The following is a 19,585-nucleotide window of genomic DNA, read 5'->3' on the forward strand; positions in this document are numbered from 1 at the left end:
GTCATCGATAGCATATCTCGCAACCCCACCAGGTTCGTAAGTCGTCCCCAGTGGGGCTGGTGGTGCAGAAAGCCACACCTCCATGTTCAACCAGGAGGGGGCAGTACTCACATTTGCTCTGTGGTCTTGCTACATCCGTCCGCATGAAATGCTCTCATGGATTTTTTCTTTTTTCAAAGATACCAGATATTTTTTAAATGTGCAAATGTACAAAGTTTACCTGTATAGTTTTTGGAAGACATTTCATGAATCATCTTAATTTTCACTGTTAAGCAGTAAGGCAAGCTTATATTCTCCATTTTGCTTAGCTGACAGTCAAGGAATTAAAAGTATTAGAACAGTCTTCAAGGGGTCATTCATTCAAGTATTTACTGAACACCTTTGTGCCAGGCACTTTGTTAGGGATACTCAGTGAACAAAACAAAGATTCCCTGCCATCTTGGAACTTGTAGTACGTGGCGGGAGGGTGGGCAGATGATAATTAACGGACTAGAAAACAAACTTGTGGTTGCCAAAGTGGAGTGGGAAGAGAGGAGGGACAAATTAGGGGTATGGGATTAACCGATACTACTATGTGTAAAACAGATAAACAACAGGATATATTGTATAGCACAGAAAATTATAGCCATTAGCTTGTAATAACTTAAAATGGAGTATAATCTGCAAAAATACTGAATCACTATGCTGTATACCTGAAACTACTATTATTAATCAATAATACTTGAATATACTTCAATTAAAAAATTAACATACTACGTAAGTCATTCATTATGTTAGAAAATACGTGTTTTGGGAAATGTGGCCCCAGCTAATGAAGATTTGGAATAGGGGGAGGGCAGGTTTGCAGTGTTAAGTTGGGAGGTCACAGTTGGCCACATTGACAGGCAAGATTTGAGCAGAGCGGACGGCGGAGGGTATAGGGTTCCACACAGGGACCAGCTAGAGCAAAGGGCTACGGTGGGAGCATCTGTGATACTGTGATTCGTAATAAGAAATATATATTTGGCCTTCGTTGTGTTCCTGGCACAGAGGTCCTAAAACCATTGGAATTTCCTACGATAAAGGAGTGATAGATTTGTCCTTTGTTATGTTCAGGAGGAGAATTTTGGAAAGCACAAAGGATGGGGGTTGGTTGCCAGGGGAACCAACCACATGATTAGTGGATTGGAATTTACAGTCCTACCTCCCAACCTCCACGGAGGGCAAAGGGGATGGAGATTCAGTCTATCGAACATGAGTTCAGTCGTCGATGGCCAGTGATCTAATCCATCCTGCCTAAGTAATGAAGCCTCCACAAAACCCCAAAAGGATGGGGTTCGGAGAGCTTCCACGTTGGTGAGCACCTGGAGACGACTGGGGAGAGTAGTGCACTTTGGGAGAGCATGGAAGTTCCACCCCTTTCCCCATACTTTGCCCTATGCATCTCTTCCATCTGGATGTTCCTGAGTTATATCCTTTTATAATAAACTGGTGCTCTAGTAAACTAACGTTTCTCTGAGTTCTGTGAGCCACTCTAGCAAATTAATTGAACGCAAGGAGGAGGGGTTTGTGGTAACCTTCTATCTATAGCCTGTTGGTCAGAAGCACAGGTGACAACCTGGACTTGTGATTGGAGTCTGAAGTGGGGGATGGGAGGATGGTCTTGTGGGACTGAGCCCTTACCTGTGGGATCTGATACTCTCCAGGTAGGTGGTGTCAGAATTCACTTGAATTGGAGGACACCCAGCTGGTGTTGGAGAATTGCTTGGCGTGGGGGGAAAAAAACCTCAGAATCGGAGCATGACTGGCACATGTGCAGAGTTGCAAGGAAGCCAGCATGGCTAGAACAGAGTGTGAGCGGGAGAGGAATAACAGGTGGTCAGAGAGGGCTTCCCTGGTGGCGCAGTGGTTAAGATCCACCTGCCAACGCAGGGGACACGGGTTGGAGCCCTGGTCTGGGAAGATCCCACATTCTGTGGAGCAACTAAGCCTGTGCGCCACAACTACTGAGCCTGTGCGCTAGAGCCAGCGAACCACAACTCCTGAGCCCGCGTGCTGCAACTACTGAAGCCCGCGTGCCTACAGCCCACGCTCTGCAACAAGAGAAGCCACCGCAATGAGAAGCTGGCGCACCGCACCGAAGAGTAACCCCCGCTCGCCACAACTAGAGAAATCCCGCGTGCAGCAGTGAAGACTCAATGCAGCCAGAAATAAAATAATAAATACATAGATTAAAAACAACAACAGGGGGCTTCCCTGGTGGCGCAGCGGTTGAGAATCTGCCTGCCACTGCAGGGGACATGGGTTCGAGCCCTGGTCTGGGAAGATCCCACATGCCACGGAGCAACTAGGCCAGTGAGCCCCAATTACTGAGCCTGTGCACCTGGAACCTGTGCTCCGCAGCAAGAGAGGCCGTGCCAGTGAGAGGCCCGCGCACCGCGATGAAGAGTGGCCCCCACTCGCTGCAACTGGAGAAAGCCCACGCACAGAAATGAAGACCGAACACACCCAAAAATAAATAAATAAACTTATAAACAACAACAACAACAACAACAAAAGCAGGTGGTCAGAGAGACAGTGGAGGACAAAATCATGAATGGCTTTTGTAGGTCACGGGAAGGATTGGCCTCTGAGGGACACAGGGAGCCATCGGGGGGCTTAGAGCAGAGGAGTGACTTCATATGACTTATGTGTTGATACCAAGGTGAAGGGGACACGGGCAGAGCAGGGAGACCAGTTAGGAGGCCAATGGCAGCCGCCCAGGTGGCAGGTGATGGTGGCTTGCATCTGGCTGATAGCAGTAGAGGTCGTGAGAGGTGGTCATATTCTGGGTGTATCTTGAAGAGAGAACCAGTCCAACCAGACAGGGTTTCCTGAAGGAATGGATATGATTCTTGAAGGAAGGAGAGCAAAGAACTATGAGATTTTGGGCCTAAGTAACTGAAGGAGGAAGGCGATCAGGAGTTTGGTTTTGGACATGTTGAGTCAAGATGACACCCAATTAAGATGACAGGCAGGGCTTCCCTGGTGGCGCAGTGGTTGAGAGTCCGCCTGCCGATGCAGGGGACACGGGTTCATGCCCCGGTCCGGGAAGATCCCACATGCCGCGGAGCAGCTGGGCCCGTGAGCCATGGTCGCTGAGCCTGCGCGTCCGGAGCCTGTGCTCCGCAACGGGAGAAGCCACAGCAGTGAGAGGCCCGTGTACCGCAAAAAAAAAAAAAAAAAAAAAAAAAGATGACAGGCAGGCAGGTGTCTCCGTAAGTCTGGAGTTTGGGAGAGCAGTCAGGGCTAGAGGTGTACATTTGGAAGTCTCTGGCATGCAGATAGAATTTAAAGCCATGAGGTTGGATCAGATCACCCAGAGACCTGAGTATAAACAGAGAAGAAATAAGGATGAAGAGAAAAGAGGAACCAGCAAATGGGACTGAGAGGGATGGCCAGAGACAGCAGAGGGGCCCTGACTAGTCAGCCTTCTCGGTGAGTCTAACTGTTCTTTTAATCCCCCAAACAGGAGATTTTCTGATATTCAAGAATTTATATTTTCATCATCGTCTCCACTGTTGTTGTCAGTGTCATCCAAAGCATCTAATATTTGTCGAACTTCCCCTGTGTGCTAGACCCCCAAGGACTGCACAGAAATGGAGACCCCTGCCCTTCAGTATAATACAGCAGCGGTCCCCAACCTTTCTGGCACCAGGGACCGGTTTTGTGGAAGACAGTATTTCCTTGGGGTGGCGGGGAATGGTTCAGGCTGTAATGCGAGCGATGGGGAGCGGCTGTAAATACAGATGAAGCTTCGCTTGCTGGCCCGCTGCTCACCTCCTGCTGTGCAGCCCGGTTCCTAACAGGACCAGTACTGGGGGTTAGGGACCCTTGCAATACAGAATGACAGTGGTGTCTGTGCCCCTGGGTGCAGGGAGTGGAGGAGGAGGGGATCTATGCAGGGAGAGGGCGTCCCTCTGGACAGGACACAGAAGAGGTTTTTCCCCCCTTGAGCCACTGCTCCGTCTTTTCTCCTCTTTACTGCCCGACTTCTGTGACACATCTCCTTCTCCTCACCTCCCACTCCCTGGGTCCCTTCAATCTGGCTTCTACTAGTATCATTCTCCCAAAGCAAGCTTTGCTAAGGTCATCAGTTACCTCCAGGCTGCTGATCTGAAGGACTTAGCCCCACCCTACCTCCTCAGCGTTGACCAGCTGCTCCTTGCTTCTTCCCAGACACCTCCCACCTCTGTGACACCACCCTCTCTCGGTTTTCCTCCTGCTTCTCTGGCAACTCCTGCCCCCTCTTCTTTCTTCATCTTCTTTTTTTCTGGCCGCACCATGGGGCATGTGGGATCTTAGTTTCCGACCAGGGATCGAACCACAGCCCCTGCAGTGGAAGCGCGGAGTCTTAACTGCTGGACCGCCATGGAATTCCCTTTCGTCATCTTCTATTCAGCCTTAAATGCTGGGTTAGATCTTCTTCCCTCTCCAGCTCTACATATTCTCAAAGGCAAGGTGATCCATCCATGTCCCCAGAGCTGTCACCATCATCTAAAGGACCATCATCGAGTTTCAAAGTTAGAATATGAAAAAGAATATGTATATATATATGTATAACTGAATTACTTTTTGTACAGCAGAAATTAACACAACACTGTAAATCAGCACAACTTCAATAAAATAAATTAAAAAAAAATTTAAAAATAGCATTACGCAGGAACTATATTTAATATCCTGTAATAAACCATAATGGAAAAGAGTATATATGTATAACAGCAGAAATTAACACATCGTGAATCAACTATACTTCAATAAAATAAATTTTTTAAAAATTTAATAAAAAGATAAAATTCAAAAATAGAAAAAAAATACCAAAGTTTTATCTCCACTCAGGTGACCTCTGGACCCACCCCCCCCCCCCCCCCGTCATCTCCATTCAGATGTCCCCAAGGTCCCTCCACCTCAGCTCATCCCTGACCTCTCCCACACACAGCCTGAGCTTCTGCAGGCTTCCCTGTGTTCCCTGACATCCTCTCATTTCCCCTTCCTGGGTTCCTTTTCCCTCCACCAAGCCCCTCCCCTTGACTCCTCTTCCCTGCAGCCCAGGAGATAGGACTTCATTCAACAGGTACAAGTCCTGCCTCCACCACTGTGTGGGTGAGTTTAAGGGGCTCAAAAGGCCCTGCTGGAGGGGATCTAACAGGGTGACTCAATTTGAAGATGCTTCTAAGGAAAAAAGATTTTTTTTAAAAAAGAGAGTAAAATGTAAAATCAGCTCTGTTTTCTTCCTTGGTGAATGGCGGTCTCCCCTGGGGCCCGGCCTGAGGGTTTGCCCAATCTGTATTTCTTCCCTAAGCAAGGGCAGAATAAAAATAGCCGGGGGCTAATCTAAGAGATACCAGGCGGGAGTCTCAGCCATGCTGTCGGGAATGAGGGCCGCAGGCTGGGGTGAGGAGAGTTGGGTGTTAACAATCCCCTCTCCTCAGTCCCTAACCGCGAGGCCCCAGGGCCTGGGGTATTGGTCAACCGGCCGTAGTGCACGGTGGTCAAAATTGCGGCCTTTGGGTGAATTGCACTCTCCCTGGCCCTATGTCCTGGGCAGGGATCGCCCCTCTTTTTTTCCTCCTCTGGAACACAGGGACAGCCAACACCACTGACCTCTTAGGGACACTGGGAGGATTAAAGGACAAAACTCAGGCCAAGAGCTCACACCATAACCCCAATGGCCACTGCATCCATTCCCCTTTGGGACCTTATTTTGGGGGAAATGGTGCTTAGGCCAAGAAAAGGATGAAAGGAATCAGGAGTAAGGATGGAGTGGAGTTTCGCACATGGCAAAGGTCTGAGAGTGGAACAGAGCAGACCGGGGCAAATCGGTCATCTCTCCCAATCCATCCAAAAAACAAAAGGCGATGGGTAGAAGAATTAGCTCAGTGTAAAACGTTCTCTTTTTTATTATTCTTACATCTTCGCTCTTCCCCTCCTCCCCTGACAGTTCTGTTTGCTGGCAGAGTGCTCCTGGATGAAATGAATGCATAAAGTAGCAAAGGAATATGGGCTGGAAAAATGAGGAAATGGCCCATCCGTTTTAATATGACAGCTTAACTGGTATGAAAAACAAGCATGCTTCTGACGGAAATGTCACAGTTTCTCCGAAGGGTGTTCATGGTTTGCACAAGATGGCTCTTCCACGCATTCTCTGCCTCCACCTGAGCACGTTTGTGAATCAGGGGATGAGAGGATGAAGGGGGTGTGAGTTGCTAGACTCTGCAAGCTCCTGGCTGCCTTCCTGAATGACCTCATCCATCTTACTGAGTGTGAACACTGGCTACACACTGTGCTGGGCGCCGAGCACAGAGGGGTAAGATTCCACATGCCTTGTGGAGACTGCATTCTGTTGAAGACAGACCCGGAGCCAGACAGTTAGACTAGAGGGTGGTAGGTGTCCTAGAAAGGGCCCCGGAAACCCTGGGAGCCCGAAGTGACTTCTTTAGACTGCTTAGAAAAAGCAAATGGTAGTCTAAATAAAATTAATGGTAAGTAATTATAATGAGAGCCTAAAGCAATATTTGGTGAGATGTTTATGTTCAGCAGGTGATGGTGATGTTAATAAATTTACTGAGTGCTTACTTATCATTTCATTTAATCCAGGAATTCGCTGAGGTAGGTAGTGTTATCGCAGCTGAGGCAATTAAGACCCAGAAAGGACCAGAAAGATGCTCCAGGTCACACAGCTAGGAACTGGGGGATCTAGGGTTCCCATCAGGCAGTTGGGCTCCAGAGACTCTGGAATTCTCTCAGCAGCAGGAATAAGGGAGGCCAAATAAGCTCTAGGGGCAGAGGCACTAGCTGCTCCCCCTTGATGCAGACTCCACCCAGCAACCAAAATCATCTAAAGGGGAGGATGGAGAGGGAGGGGTTGAGGGGTGTGAAGATGCCTATTGACCTGGGGTTGGCAAGGGGAGTTCAGGAACGGGGCAGTCACCTAAGCTTTTGCTTACGTGGGAATTCACTGGCTCATATAACACGGAAAGTGGCTTTAATCACGCTGGATCCAGGTGCTCTAATAACGATGTTAAGAACTGGTCTCCCTTCATCTCCCCTCCCCGTTTCTCTCCATGTTGGCTTAATTCTCAGGCGGATTTGCCCGACATGGCAGGTCTCCCCCTTCCTCCACAGGCAGCTTCAGACTACCATCCACTTATCTTGGAACCCCAGAAGAGAGAGCCTTTTCCCTAAGAGTTCCTGAAAATCCCTGGGTGGTCCTGCCTGCACTAGTTCTTGCAGCCAGGGGGGGCAGGATGGCCTGATTGGTCAGGCCCAGGTCACATGCCCAGCACGGGGTTGGAGTCAGCCCTGCTTCCACCAACCATAGAGTGGAAGGCGGGAGGGGGCGGTTCCCGCTGGGAAATCAGGGGACTGTGATCAGAAGGGGTAGCCAGTGCGGGGTGGATCCCAAACCTCAGGGGTAGTGATGGGGTGCATGTGAGTTTCCAGCCACCCTAAGGTCAGCCCTTCACAGACGTCAGCTTGGGGGCTTCACCCCAATTTATGAAGGCTGGGGGATGATCCCTTTGTAGGAGGGAGCATACTTTCGTCAGGAATGGTTTTCCATATTACGAAAGCAATACAGTATATGCCAATTGCAGGACAGCTAGTAAATATATTTAATCAGAACAAATTTCTCCCCCCACATATATGAAGAAGTCATAATCCCATCTAGAGAGAATTGCCATTAACACTTGGGAGTGGATTATGTATCTTTTTTTCTTTCTTTTCCACCTTCTTCAAAAAATACGGGATCACATTGTACGAACTTTTTTTTTTTACTTTAAAAATAGTTTTACTGGGATAAAATTAATATATAACAAACTGCACGTAATTGAACTGTACAATTTGATGAGTTCTGACATATGTATACAACCATAATCAAGATGATAAACATATCCATTACCCCCAAAAGTGACCCTTTGTGATCTATTTACCCCCACTGCTCCTCCACTGCTCCCGAAATTTCTCCAGGCAGCCACTGATCTGCTTTCTATCACTATTGAATATTTTGCATTTTTCATCATTTTATATAAATGGATCATGCAATATATACAATTTTGGGGGTGTGGGTCCTTTCACTCAGTGTAATTATTTTGAGATTCATTTGTGTTGTTGAATGTATCGATAGTCCATTCCTTTTTGTTGCTGAGTAATATTTCACTATATGAATATATCAGTTTGTTTATCAGAACCGAATAATAGTCATTAGAGTTATTTCCAGTTTTTACTATAACAAGTAAAGTTGATATAAACATTTGTGTAGAAGTCTCTATGAACTTATGCTTTCATTTGCATTAAGTAAAATACCCAGGACTGTATTGGTTGGATCATACAAGTGTATGTTTACATTTTTTTTAAATTGCCAAACTGTTTTCCAAAGAGTTTGCCGCATTTTACATTCCTACCAGCAGTGTGAGTGAGTTCCAGTTATTTTACGTCATCACCAACACTTGGTATGGTCAACATTTTTACCTTTTAGATCTGAGCCATTCTGGCCAGTGTATGACAGTATTTATTGTGGTTTTCATTTGTATTTCCCTAATGACTGATGATGTCATGTGCTTCTATGCCACCTGTATATCTCCTTTGGCAAAGTGTTTCTTCAAAGATTTTGACACCCCCGCCCCCCCCGTTGTTTTTGGCCACGCTGCATGGCATGCGGAATCTTAGTTACCTGACCAGGGATCGATCGCTTGCCCTCTGCAGTGGAAGTGCGGAGTCTTAACCATTGGAACGCCAGGGAAATCCCTATTTTGCCCATGTTTAATTGGATTGTTTGTTTTCTTATTGTTGAATTGTAAGAGATGGTATGATCTTTTTTTTTAACATCTTTATTGGAGTATAATTGCTTTACAATGGTGTGTTAGTTTCTGCTTTATAACAAGGTGAATCAGCTGTATGTATACATACATCCCCATATCTCCTCCCTCTTGCGTCTGCCTCCCACCCTCCCTATCCCACCCCTCTAGGTCGTCACAAAGCACCGAGCTGATCTCCCTATGCTATGCGGCTGCTTCCCACTAGCTATCTATTTTACATTTCTTAGTGTATATATGTCCATGCCACTCTCTCACTTCATCCCAGCTTACCCTTCCCCCTCCCCATGTCCTCAAGTCCATTCTCTATGTCTGCGTCTTTATTCCTGTCCTGCCGCTAGGTTCTTCAGAACCTTGTTTTTTTTTTTTTTTAGATTCCATATATATGTCTTAGCATACGGTATTTGTTTTTCTCTTTCTGACTTACTTCACTTTGTATGACAGTCTCTAGGTCCATCCACCTCGCTACAAATAACTCAATTTCGTTTCTTTTTATGGCTGAGTAATATTCCATGGTATATATGTGCCACATCTTCTTTATCCATTCATCTGTTGATGGACACTTAGGTTGCTTCCATGTCCTGGCTATTGTAAATAGAGCTGCAATGAACATTGTGGTACATGACTTTTTTGAATTATGGTTTTCTCGGGGTATATGCCCAGTAATGGTATTGCTGGGTCATATGGTAGTCCTATTTTTAGTTTTTTGAGGAACCTCCATACTGTCTTCTATGGTGGCTGTATCAATTTACATTCGCACCAACGGTGCAAGAGGGTTCCCTTTTCTCCACACCCTCTCCAGCATTTATTCTTTGTAGATTTTTTGATGATGGCCATTCTGACTGGTCTGAGGTGATACCTCATTGTAGTTTTGATTTGCCTATCTCTAATGATTAGTGATGTTGAGTATCCTTTCATGTGTTTGTTGGCAATCTGTATATCTTCTTTGGAGAAATGTCTATTTAGGTCTTCTGCCCATTTTTGGATTGGGTTGTTTTTTGATATTGAGCTGCATGAGTTGTTTGTATATTTTGGAGATTAATCCTTTGTCAGTTGCTTCATTTGCAAGTATTTTCTCCCATTCTGAGGGTTGTCTTTTTGCCTTGTTTATGGTTTCCTTTGCTGTGCAAAAGCTTTGAAGTTTCATTAGGTCCCATTTTTTTATTTTTGTTTTTATTTCCATTTCTCTAGGAGGTGGGTCAAAACGGATCTTGCTGTGATTTATGTCATGGAGTGTTCTGCCTGTGTTTTCCTCTAAGAGTTTCATAGTAACTGGCCTTACATTTAGGTCTTTAATCCATTTTGAGTTTATTTTTGTGTATGGTGTTAGGGAGTGTTCTAATTTCATTCTTTTACATGTAGCTGTCCAGTTCTCCCAGCACCATTTATTGAAGAGGCTGTCTTTTTCTCCATTGTATATTCTTGCCTCCTTTATCAAAGGTAAGGTGAGCATATGTGTGTGGGTTTCTCTCTGGGCTTTCTATCCTGTTCCATTGATCTAAATTTCTGTTTTTGTGCCAGTACCATACTGTCTTGATGACTGTAGCTTTGTAGTATAGTCTGAAGTCAGGGAGCCTGATTCCTCCAGCTCCGTTTTTCTTTCTCAAGATAGCTTTGGCTATTCGGGGTCTTTTGTGAAATCTGGATTCTGAGTCGTGGACTTCAGAGAGCAACGGGCTGTGCCATCCTTGATCTGAATGGGAAAGACCGTCCCGCATCTCCAGTCCATCCAGAAATCCCGACCGATTTCCCCAAACATCATTGCAAATATACACTCTTAGGCACCGATCCTCACAACTCATCAGGCATTTTGGGATCATCAGACATTTCGGCATAATATCTGGCATTTAAACAACTGTTTCACACATAAAGTGAGTATGTTTGTGTTCAACACAAAATAATGCCATACAATATCCAGTACACATGACCCTTCCTGATTTGTTTTGGTATTCGTTTATTACTCATTGTCACAACTTCTCTCCTAGGTTTCTTAGGCATACAGTTTCTTCAGAAACTATTCTGCTTTTTAAGAAGTCGTTTCCACTCAGTTGGACGGGGTGTTGGATAGGCTAATGAGCGTGAACTGTGACCCTGAAACATTAAGGCGACTTCCAGGCTCTCCATTCTCTTCCTGGGTCCCTGCAGAGCTTTGATGTCGTTGCTGGTACTGCATGCAGGTTCATCAGAGCCAGTTTTGACTCAGCTTGTGAGCTTGGGGTACACATTTTTACACGCCACCACGGCAGATCTTCAGTGAGTGACAGCTGCCATCCTCCTTCTCCTCTAGGCGAGGCTAAGCTGACACAGCCTCTGAGAAGGGCACTCTCGGCCCCAGGCCCCTGCTCCTGCCACTTCCCTTCTCTGCGCTTCTCTAGAAAGGCTTTGTCTTTCAGCCTCCTCATGGCAGGATACGGGCCCACTTGCTGCTCGGGGATTTAAGAGGACAGAGGGAACTCTGTCTTACATATTTAGTAGGAAAGATACCAGGATACATGGGACACCAAAGCTGGAAACTTCCAAGTCATGTTCAAAAAAGTCCCTGTACCATCACCTCTGAGGGGATGGCCATTCTATTTCCAAAGGAGACTTTCCTTTGGTTGACCCTTTCCTGCCTTTGCCCACCACCCTGATCTGACCTGGGCTGGCTGATTGCAATAACTTTCTGTATGGTTCCCTCCCCCAGGCTCTGAGGGACTGGCTTATTTAAGGTGAAGAAACTGAGCACATTCCAAGAATGTGAAGGAAAAGGGAGAGAAAGGATGGACCAATAGGTTGGGTGAGGTCATGGAGGAGGTGAGGGGAGAGGGGTCACCTTGGGAAGGGGGTTCAGATTCAGCCCTAAGAATAGGTATGTGTGGGGACATCTACTGTCTCTGGTTTCCCTTTCATAAGGGGACAAGGTCTTCTGCTGAGAACAGAGGGTCCAAGGTGGGGTTTAGTGATGCTGAGAAGACAGGTAAGACAGGGACTCATGGGGTCGTGGGTAGGATGGCTGCTAGGGTTGGAGGACTACAGAGGTTCTTGGGAGCTGTGTTTCAGGAAAGCACTGTGCAATCCCTTTTTTAAATGTTTGCATATTTCTTGACATTCCTCCCATCATAATGTGGAGTCTGAGTCCTCTCCCCTTGAATATGGGCTAACTTTCGTGACTTTTGCTTCTAATAAGACTGCAGTGGAAGTGTCACTGTGTGACATGGGAGGCTAGCTCATAAGGCAATGTAGAATCCATCTGGCTCTTTCTTTCAGGACACTCGCCATTGGAACCCACCACTATGCTGTGAGGAAGCCCAGGCCACACATGAAACCCACTTGCTAGTGTTCTAGACCAGCTGAGGTCCCAGCAACAGCCAGTCTCCAATGCCAGACATGTGAGTGAGGAAGCCTTCAGAATGACTCCAGCACCATCCACCATCTGAATGCAAATGCATGTGAGTCGCTGAGGAAGAAATGCCTGGCTGAGCCCCAACAATCCCCAGAACCACGAGAGAATTTAACAATGAATGAATGTTGTTGGATTTTGCCACTACGTTTGGAGTGATTTGTTACACAGCAGTAGGTAACTGGTGCATGCTGCCAGACTGGTCTCAGAGCAGAAGTTCCTTTTGTTGATTTTGTTCTTATTGAATGATCACTGATTTTTTCTGGTGATAAAAGCGATACAGGCTCATTTGAGGAAATTTGGAAAACACTGACGAATTCTACAGAAGAAAAAAGAAAAATCACCGGCAAACTTCCTACCCGGAGATAATCGCTGGCACATAAAAGGCACTCAATAAATATTTATTGAGTAAGTGAATGGACCTGATGGTTTGACCCACCTCCATTCCTTTTTGGGCATTTAGGTGGTTTGCAGGTTTCTAGACCGGTAGGGTCTTGACTTCTAAAGTTTGCTGTGCTGAGGAAGGTGGAAGCAGGGCACGCCATTCTAAAGTTTGCTCCCTTCACACGTGTCTTTCCCAGGTAGGAAAGCATTTCATGGAAACTCCAGCTCCCTCCCAGCTGGGGCACTGACTCATCCCCGGTTGGAAAAGAGATTGCAGACATCTTCCTTCTGGAAAATGGATTTACACCGGAAGGTGAGCTTTCAGGGATAATATTTACATCCATCTTTCAGTCCTGCTGCTCGTTACTCCATATCATGCTAACTTCAAACACTTCTATCCAGCAAGTTATAGGTGTTGCCATCAACTATTCTCAGGAACAAAGGTGGTTGTGTAATCCCAGGGCCTAGGAGGAATGTGGCAGCAGCTGAAACCAAATTGCTAATCATTTTCTAAACCAAAATCCTGGAAAGCAAATAGCAGAGGTACTTTTGAGCAGATAACATTAGTGATCCAGAATTTTCTCAATCCTCTGACCTAAATACATCCAGTCCCTTCTGACTTGCAAGCCTCCACTCACAAGGTTAATGTTTTTCCTCGTGTACTTTAACCTTCTCAAAATTGCTTTCTTCCCTAGTTCTTTTTTGCAGTGACATAAAATAGGTGTGAGCCGAGTCAAGGGCGGGGGGGCTCGTGGGCTACCCAGAGTTATAATACTTGCCCTCTTTCTTTAAGGATAGGGAAAGTGGGTCTAGCTGAGCACAGAGGAGGTTATTTGGTTGTGCTAGGAGATGGTCTGGGAGAAATTCCCATACTCCTTTCCCTTGGGCAGGGAAGGGAGGTCCCCCTTCCTCTGGCCTCAGGGTTGAGAGGCAAATGCCCCGTGGTAGCATCTGCTGTGTCTGCCTTCATCTGGGGATTTTCCTTTGTGGAAACACTCTTGCCCACTCTCTGGATCCAACCAGTCCTGAAACCGGATGTATCTCTGGTCTTCCTATTTAGGTCAGCCAAAAATTAACTTCTACTCTGGGTTTCTGTTGCTTGCAACTCCAAGTGTCCTTAATGGTACAGCCCCTGTGTATTGGAGGTGGCTGAGATTAAGAGGGTGAGACTGGCAGGCCAACCCCCTCCCCAGCAAGGCTTTCAGAGAAGAGCCCTCTGCATCAGTGTGGCCCCAAAGCAAAAGACCTCCCCCTGCAAAGACCCCAGGCCCCAGCGCAACCCGCTGGCCCTTGCAGCTTACTTTTCCTCTTACCACCACTTGTTCAGTTGACTGTGAACTGGCCTTACCCAGAGCTGGGATTAACATTGCCCAAAAGCCTGGGATTTGTCTCTTCTTGACATTAAGCCTGATCCTCGGCCTCATCACTGGACCCCACCTGACCACAGAAGGTGGATGAGGGATGCCTGCTTAAATGGGACCAGTAACTGAGGATAAAAAAAGCTGGGTGTCAAAACCTTTACCAACTCCATTGTTGCTCACTTTGGTTGCAACTTAATCCCCACCTGGAAGCCTCCCCCATCCTCCCTGGCCCCCAGTGCCTGGGCCAGAAATTCAACCTGTTTCCTGTCTCTTTCATCTTCATCTCTTCTCCCTGGTCAGACACTAAGGCCTCCACTTCTACATTCAGCCTCTGCCTGGCTCAGGCTTCCTCCTCATTAAATCAGTGCCACACATCAGCCCCTCTCTTTCAGAAGCTCATGCCATGCCTTCCTCAAAACCCTCAAAGCCCATGGCAGGGGTCATAACACAAACATCTTCAGGCCCAAGGGACCTGGGCCCAGTGATGTCACATTTTTAGGTTTTCCTAGAAAAGCCAGATACTTGAATTTTTTGTAAGTCTCTTGATTTATAGATGTTAGCTGCTAATTAAGAAAAAACAAACAAGCAAGCCAAAACCCAAAAGACAGACAAACAAAAACACCCTGCAGGGATCCCGGAAGTTGATGCTGCGCTCTGGGTTGCATGCTGCTCTCTACGGGTGTCGCCTTAAAGATCTGGATGGGCTGGGCTTGAGAAAGGATCAACATGCCTTTGGCTAGAGATTTACTGCATCCATCCTTGGAAGAGGAGAAGAAAAAGCAAAATGGAGCGCTGGTTCAAAGTCCAAGTTCTTACCTTATGGATGAAAAATGTCCAGGTTGCTCAAGATTACCACGGTTTTCAGCCATGCTCAGATGGTGATGATTTGTGTAGGTTGTTCAACAGTGTTGTGCCAGCCGACAGGAGAAAAGGCCAGACTCACAGTAGGGTGTTCACGTAGAAGAAAGCACCACCAATGATCCACACGACTGCCTGGATTTGTGTTCTGTCACAGAAAGACTTATCAGTTCAATAATTCTAATTAGTCTACCAAGATAATATAATTACGTTTAATTTTTAAGGTATAGACAACAACACTCTCCTATTTTGGTGTCAGTTTTTCAAAAAAGTTTTGATTATGGGCAAAACAAAAACAAACAAAAAACCCCTGCATGGGCCAAACAGAATACATCTCTGCACCAGACTGACACGCAGTCCATCATTTTGCGACTTCTGTGCTCCCAGAATAGAGTCCAAAATGTCCTGGGGTATCTTCCCTGGGGAGGAGACACCTGAGCTGAGCAGTGAGAGTAGATAGAAGTCACCCAGATGAGCATGGGGTGCTCCATGCAGAGGGATGAGCTGTTAACATTCCAGGAAGTGCTTCTTAATTTTTGTATGCTGAATTCCATCAGTTCCAAGATGCACATGGTTTTACTGTGAGCATCGCTGAACTCAGGATGTCTTACAGTCAACCACGTGTTGTAGTTTAAATGGCAGCACATTTTCTTTCTTTGTGGTACATAAAACAGTGGTGGTCTTACAATCTAGGGCATCTTAGATTTGATGAGATATGGTGAGTTGTTTTCTTTTTTAAATGAAACAAGGTCCTCCTATACATTCTGCTCTGGGGCAGGCAGCTTCTGCGAATACGGATGGAATACAGCCAAAGGGATGGGTTACAAAAGATCATGGCTTCCGTCTTGCTAGTTCTTTTTCTCTGGCTGTCACTCTTCATGGGCCACAGGAGCCCCTGGTCTGTGAGTCAACTTTAGGGAGCCCAGATGTGTGCGCAGCCCTGATGGTGGCCCACAGTGGCCTCTGTGGTGCCCCAGAGGCCACCATGAGCCTCAGTGGCCTAGATGAGCTAGATGCTGGTCTGGGCTAGATGCTGGCTGCAGCCAAGACGGTGCTATCACCTGGACGCCAGACCATAGCCAGTCGCAGAGTGCCCACTGCATCAGATGAGAAAGGGCCACGGGGCTGGAGGGCCTTATGTTCTGAGTGCACAGAAGCAGCGGCTACAGCCACAGTGGGGCCTCCAGGCTTGGGAGGGAAGGAGGGAGGCGGGTGCCTGGGCAGGCTCAGCCCAGGCTGCTGGCTTGAGGCCGTGTCTTTACACAGACACTTCTGCCAGTGTGGCTGATGTGTCCCCTTTAGGGGCAACTGTGCCATTAAACCCATGGGTGGTCCATTAGGACAGTTCAGGGCTGGCAGAATGAAAAACAAAACCAAATCAACCACTGGTTTCCATGTCATCCTAAGTGGAATGGCAGTACAATGCCTGTCTCTTCTCGATTTTTCAAATTGGTTATGAGAATAAATGATTATCTCTTGGATAAAAAGAACACATTAATATTCTTTCATACTCAAATTCTATATAGAAGAAGCCCCATTTACAAAACCCGTGTGAGAACAAGATGATTTCCCTTTAGAAAAATGACTAACTGCCCGGTCCTTTAAAACACAAAATCTAAAGTCTTTGCATATATAACGCCTTAGCAGACGTGTGCTAGATAATAGAGGAGCTTAAAACTAAACATTCGCTTGGCTGTTTATCTCAGAGAAATGAAAACTTACGTCCACAAAGAAACCTGTAGGCGAATGTTCAAAGCAGTTTTAATAGCCCCAAACTGGAAACAACTCAAATGTCCTTCAATGGGTTAAACAAAATCTAGGACATCCTTACAATAGAATACTACTCAGCAACACAAGCGATCAAACTATTGATACATGCAACCACCTGCATGGATCTCAGGAGAGCGGTGCATAGTGAAGAAAGCCAGTCTCAAAAGGTTGCATGCTCTCTCAGTCCACTTATATGACGTTCTCAGAATGATGAAATTAGTGAGATGGAGAACAGATTAGAGGTTGTCAGGGGACAGGGGTGTGGGGACCTGTGATTATGAAGGGAACCCGGGAGTCCATGAGGAAGTCCCTATGTGGGGATGGATCTGGTCTGTGCCTTGATTTCGATGGTAGTGGCACCAGTCTGTCCCTGGGATAAAATTACATAGAAACACACACAAAAATGAACACATGTAAAAAACTGGTGAGAATGGAATAATGTGGGTGGTCTAGTTCACAGTAGTATACCCAGGTTGGTCTCCTTTAGATGTTGGACTACTGCTCTATAAGATGTCACCACTGGGGGACGCTGGGTGAAGGGTCCACGAATCCTCTGTACTATTTTTGTGACTTCTTGTGAGTCTATAATGATTTCGAAATAAAAAGTTTTAAAAACGTCTAAATATTAGGAGTTACTACAGACGAATATAAATCAAGAAAGAAGACCTCACACTGGTTGCTGGTGTTCATTTTACTCACTCCTGACTCACACTAAGTGCTGTTCAGAGGCAGGAGTCCAAGTGCAGAATGTCAGTTAGTTTATATACTTGTGATTTTTTTTTTTTTTTTTGCGGTTCGCGGGCCTCTCACCGTTGTGGCCTCTCCCGTTGCGGAGCACGGGCTCCGGACGCGCAGGCTCAGAGGCCATGGCTCACGGGCCCAGCCGCTCCACGGCACGTGGGATCTTCCCGGACAGGGGCACGAACCCGCGTCCCCTGCATCGGCAGGCGGACTCTCAACCACTGCGCCACCAGGGAAGCCCTATACTTGTGAATTTGACTCGTCTGATCCCCCTAGAATTCATTCTTGTTTAGGACACCAAGGACCTTCAAACAACACACCATGGAATGCAGGCAATTCAGGGTGGCGGGTAGCTTGAACAGCCCCTCTGAAAACGTCTAAACGGTATCAGAATCCGGTCTTGCATCTTTATTTTTCAGAGTCCCGCTAAGAAATTCACTGGAGACCAAAAGTACTTTCATAGCTGGGCAAGGCAGTGGGGGGCACAGAACAATTAAGAAACAGCAACATTTCCTGAGCCCCTGCCATGTGCCCTTTTCCCAAGTAAGGTCACATTCACAGGTCCTATGGATTTGATGTGGACTTATCCTTGAGGGGCCACCGTCCATCCCACCACACCCAGGGAGACTCGGCTAGCAAGTGGCAGGGCTGGGACATGAACTTAGGCTGGTCTGATGATCTGGAAGCTGGGGCGGGAGGGGTGTCCTGGCCGCCTGGTAACCTCCAGTGCTGAGCCCAGCAGGGCCACGTCCACGGTGAGCTCTCAGCGACTATGTGTTCAATGATGGAAAGAACAAATGAATGAGTGAATGAATGAAGGGGGGAGGAAGGGAAGAACTCCTGCTTCCAAAGAACGAGGGTCCTTTTCCTTCTAGCATCACTGTCCACCAGGAAAAGGTCATGCTGCAACTTGTCAACTGAAATGAGAAGTGTCTTTGTCCCTAGACTCTCAGTCCCCTTTGATCCCACGGTCATCATTTTGTTGGGGACCAGAGGTCACTGAGAGCGGAAGTGCATTCCTCCTGTCTCTCTTCTCGCCTCCCGCCAGTGGCCATGGGTGCTTCTAACAGAGTAGCCCTTCCAGGTGTGGCCCCGGTGGCCTCTCTCCCCTTCTCTGGGTGTGGTGGCCACTCGGGGGGCCATTCAGCTCTCCACTGCCGCTTTCAAAGGTGGCCCTTTCAAGGGCACAGACAGGGCTCAGTAGTCCTGTGAATAGTTATGTATTTGGGCGGGAACTCTAGAGAATCGCAAGCAGCTCCAATTTCCGTGCTTAGGGCCACTCAATCTCCCCGGCTTTGAAGCCCCAGCTGGGAATCTGTGTCGCTTCCAGCGGGGCAGAATTCAGGGAAGGAAGACAGATGGCTGAGTCGCTAGTGGAGGGTGAGGGACGTCACCCTCAGGCTGAGGATCCAGAGCTCAGGTGGGTTTCTGTGTCCCCTTGGGGAGCTCGGAGCCTCTGGAAGAATAATCCCAGGAGCCGTGGCCTCGATGGCACCTCTGAGGGTCACGGATCCACAGGCCCATGCCGGCCAGTGGGTGGCACCCTTGTGTGAGAGCATTTGGCCAGTTCAGGGAGAGCTCAGAGGGCCAGAGGAGGATGCTAGAATGCAGGCTGGGACAGGCTATGAAGGACCTTGCTTTTCAGGCCAAGGGGCTTGGACCTCATCCTGTGCTTGAGGGGAGGGCCAGGAGCTGTCAGTCAAGTGAGGTGTCCCTTGATCTGAGGGAAGTCTGGCTTCCTATCTAGTGGATGTCATTGACTGGTGGTTTTGAAACATGGCGGCAGATTGTCTGACACTTGTCCTCTGCGGGAGGGGTCTGTGTCTATGTCTACAGGCTCCATGTCCTTCCTCTTGAATCTCTGAGGGCTTGGGACTGCTTTGACCGATGGAGTACAGCAGAGGTGATTCTGTATGACTTCTGAGGTTAGGTGATAAAAGAGAGAGAGTGAGCGGCCATGTAAAAAGTTCAACTACCCTGAGGCCACCATGCTGTGAGGAAGCCCAATCCACATGGAGAAACTAGTGTAGATGCTTGGATTGTCAGTTGCAGATGAGGCCAGCCTTTGAGTCATCCCAGCCCAGGCACCAGATGATTCCAGCCCAGCCATTCCAGTCTCCCAGCTGGGGGCTCCAGACATCATGGAGCGGAGACAAATCATCCACACTGTGCCTTGTCTGAATTCTTGAACCACAGAAGAGTTAAGTGGTGGTTGTTTGATGCCACTGAGTGTGGGATAGTTTGTTCCACAGCAATAGATA

General features: G+C 47.2%; 1 pseudogene across 1 annotated transcript; it reads left to right on the forward strand.

Annotated features, from left to right (window-relative positions):
• The first annotated feature begins 14,663 nt into the window (after positions 1-14,663).
• Positions 14,664-14,935, forward strand: LOC307051599 (small ribosomal subunit protein eS27-like; annotated as a pseudogene). The gene has a single exon. The product of its transcript is annotated as a small ribosomal subunit protein eS27-like (transcript).
• Positions 14,936-19,585: the final 4,650 nt, after the last annotated feature.

This window comes from Hyperoodon ampullatus (genome assembly GCF_949752795.1).
Source record: "Hyperoodon ampullatus genome assembly, chromosome: 4".
Taxonomy (NCBI): Eukaryota; Metazoa; Chordata; class Mammalia; order Artiodactyla; family Ziphiidae; genus Hyperoodon; species Hyperoodon ampullatus.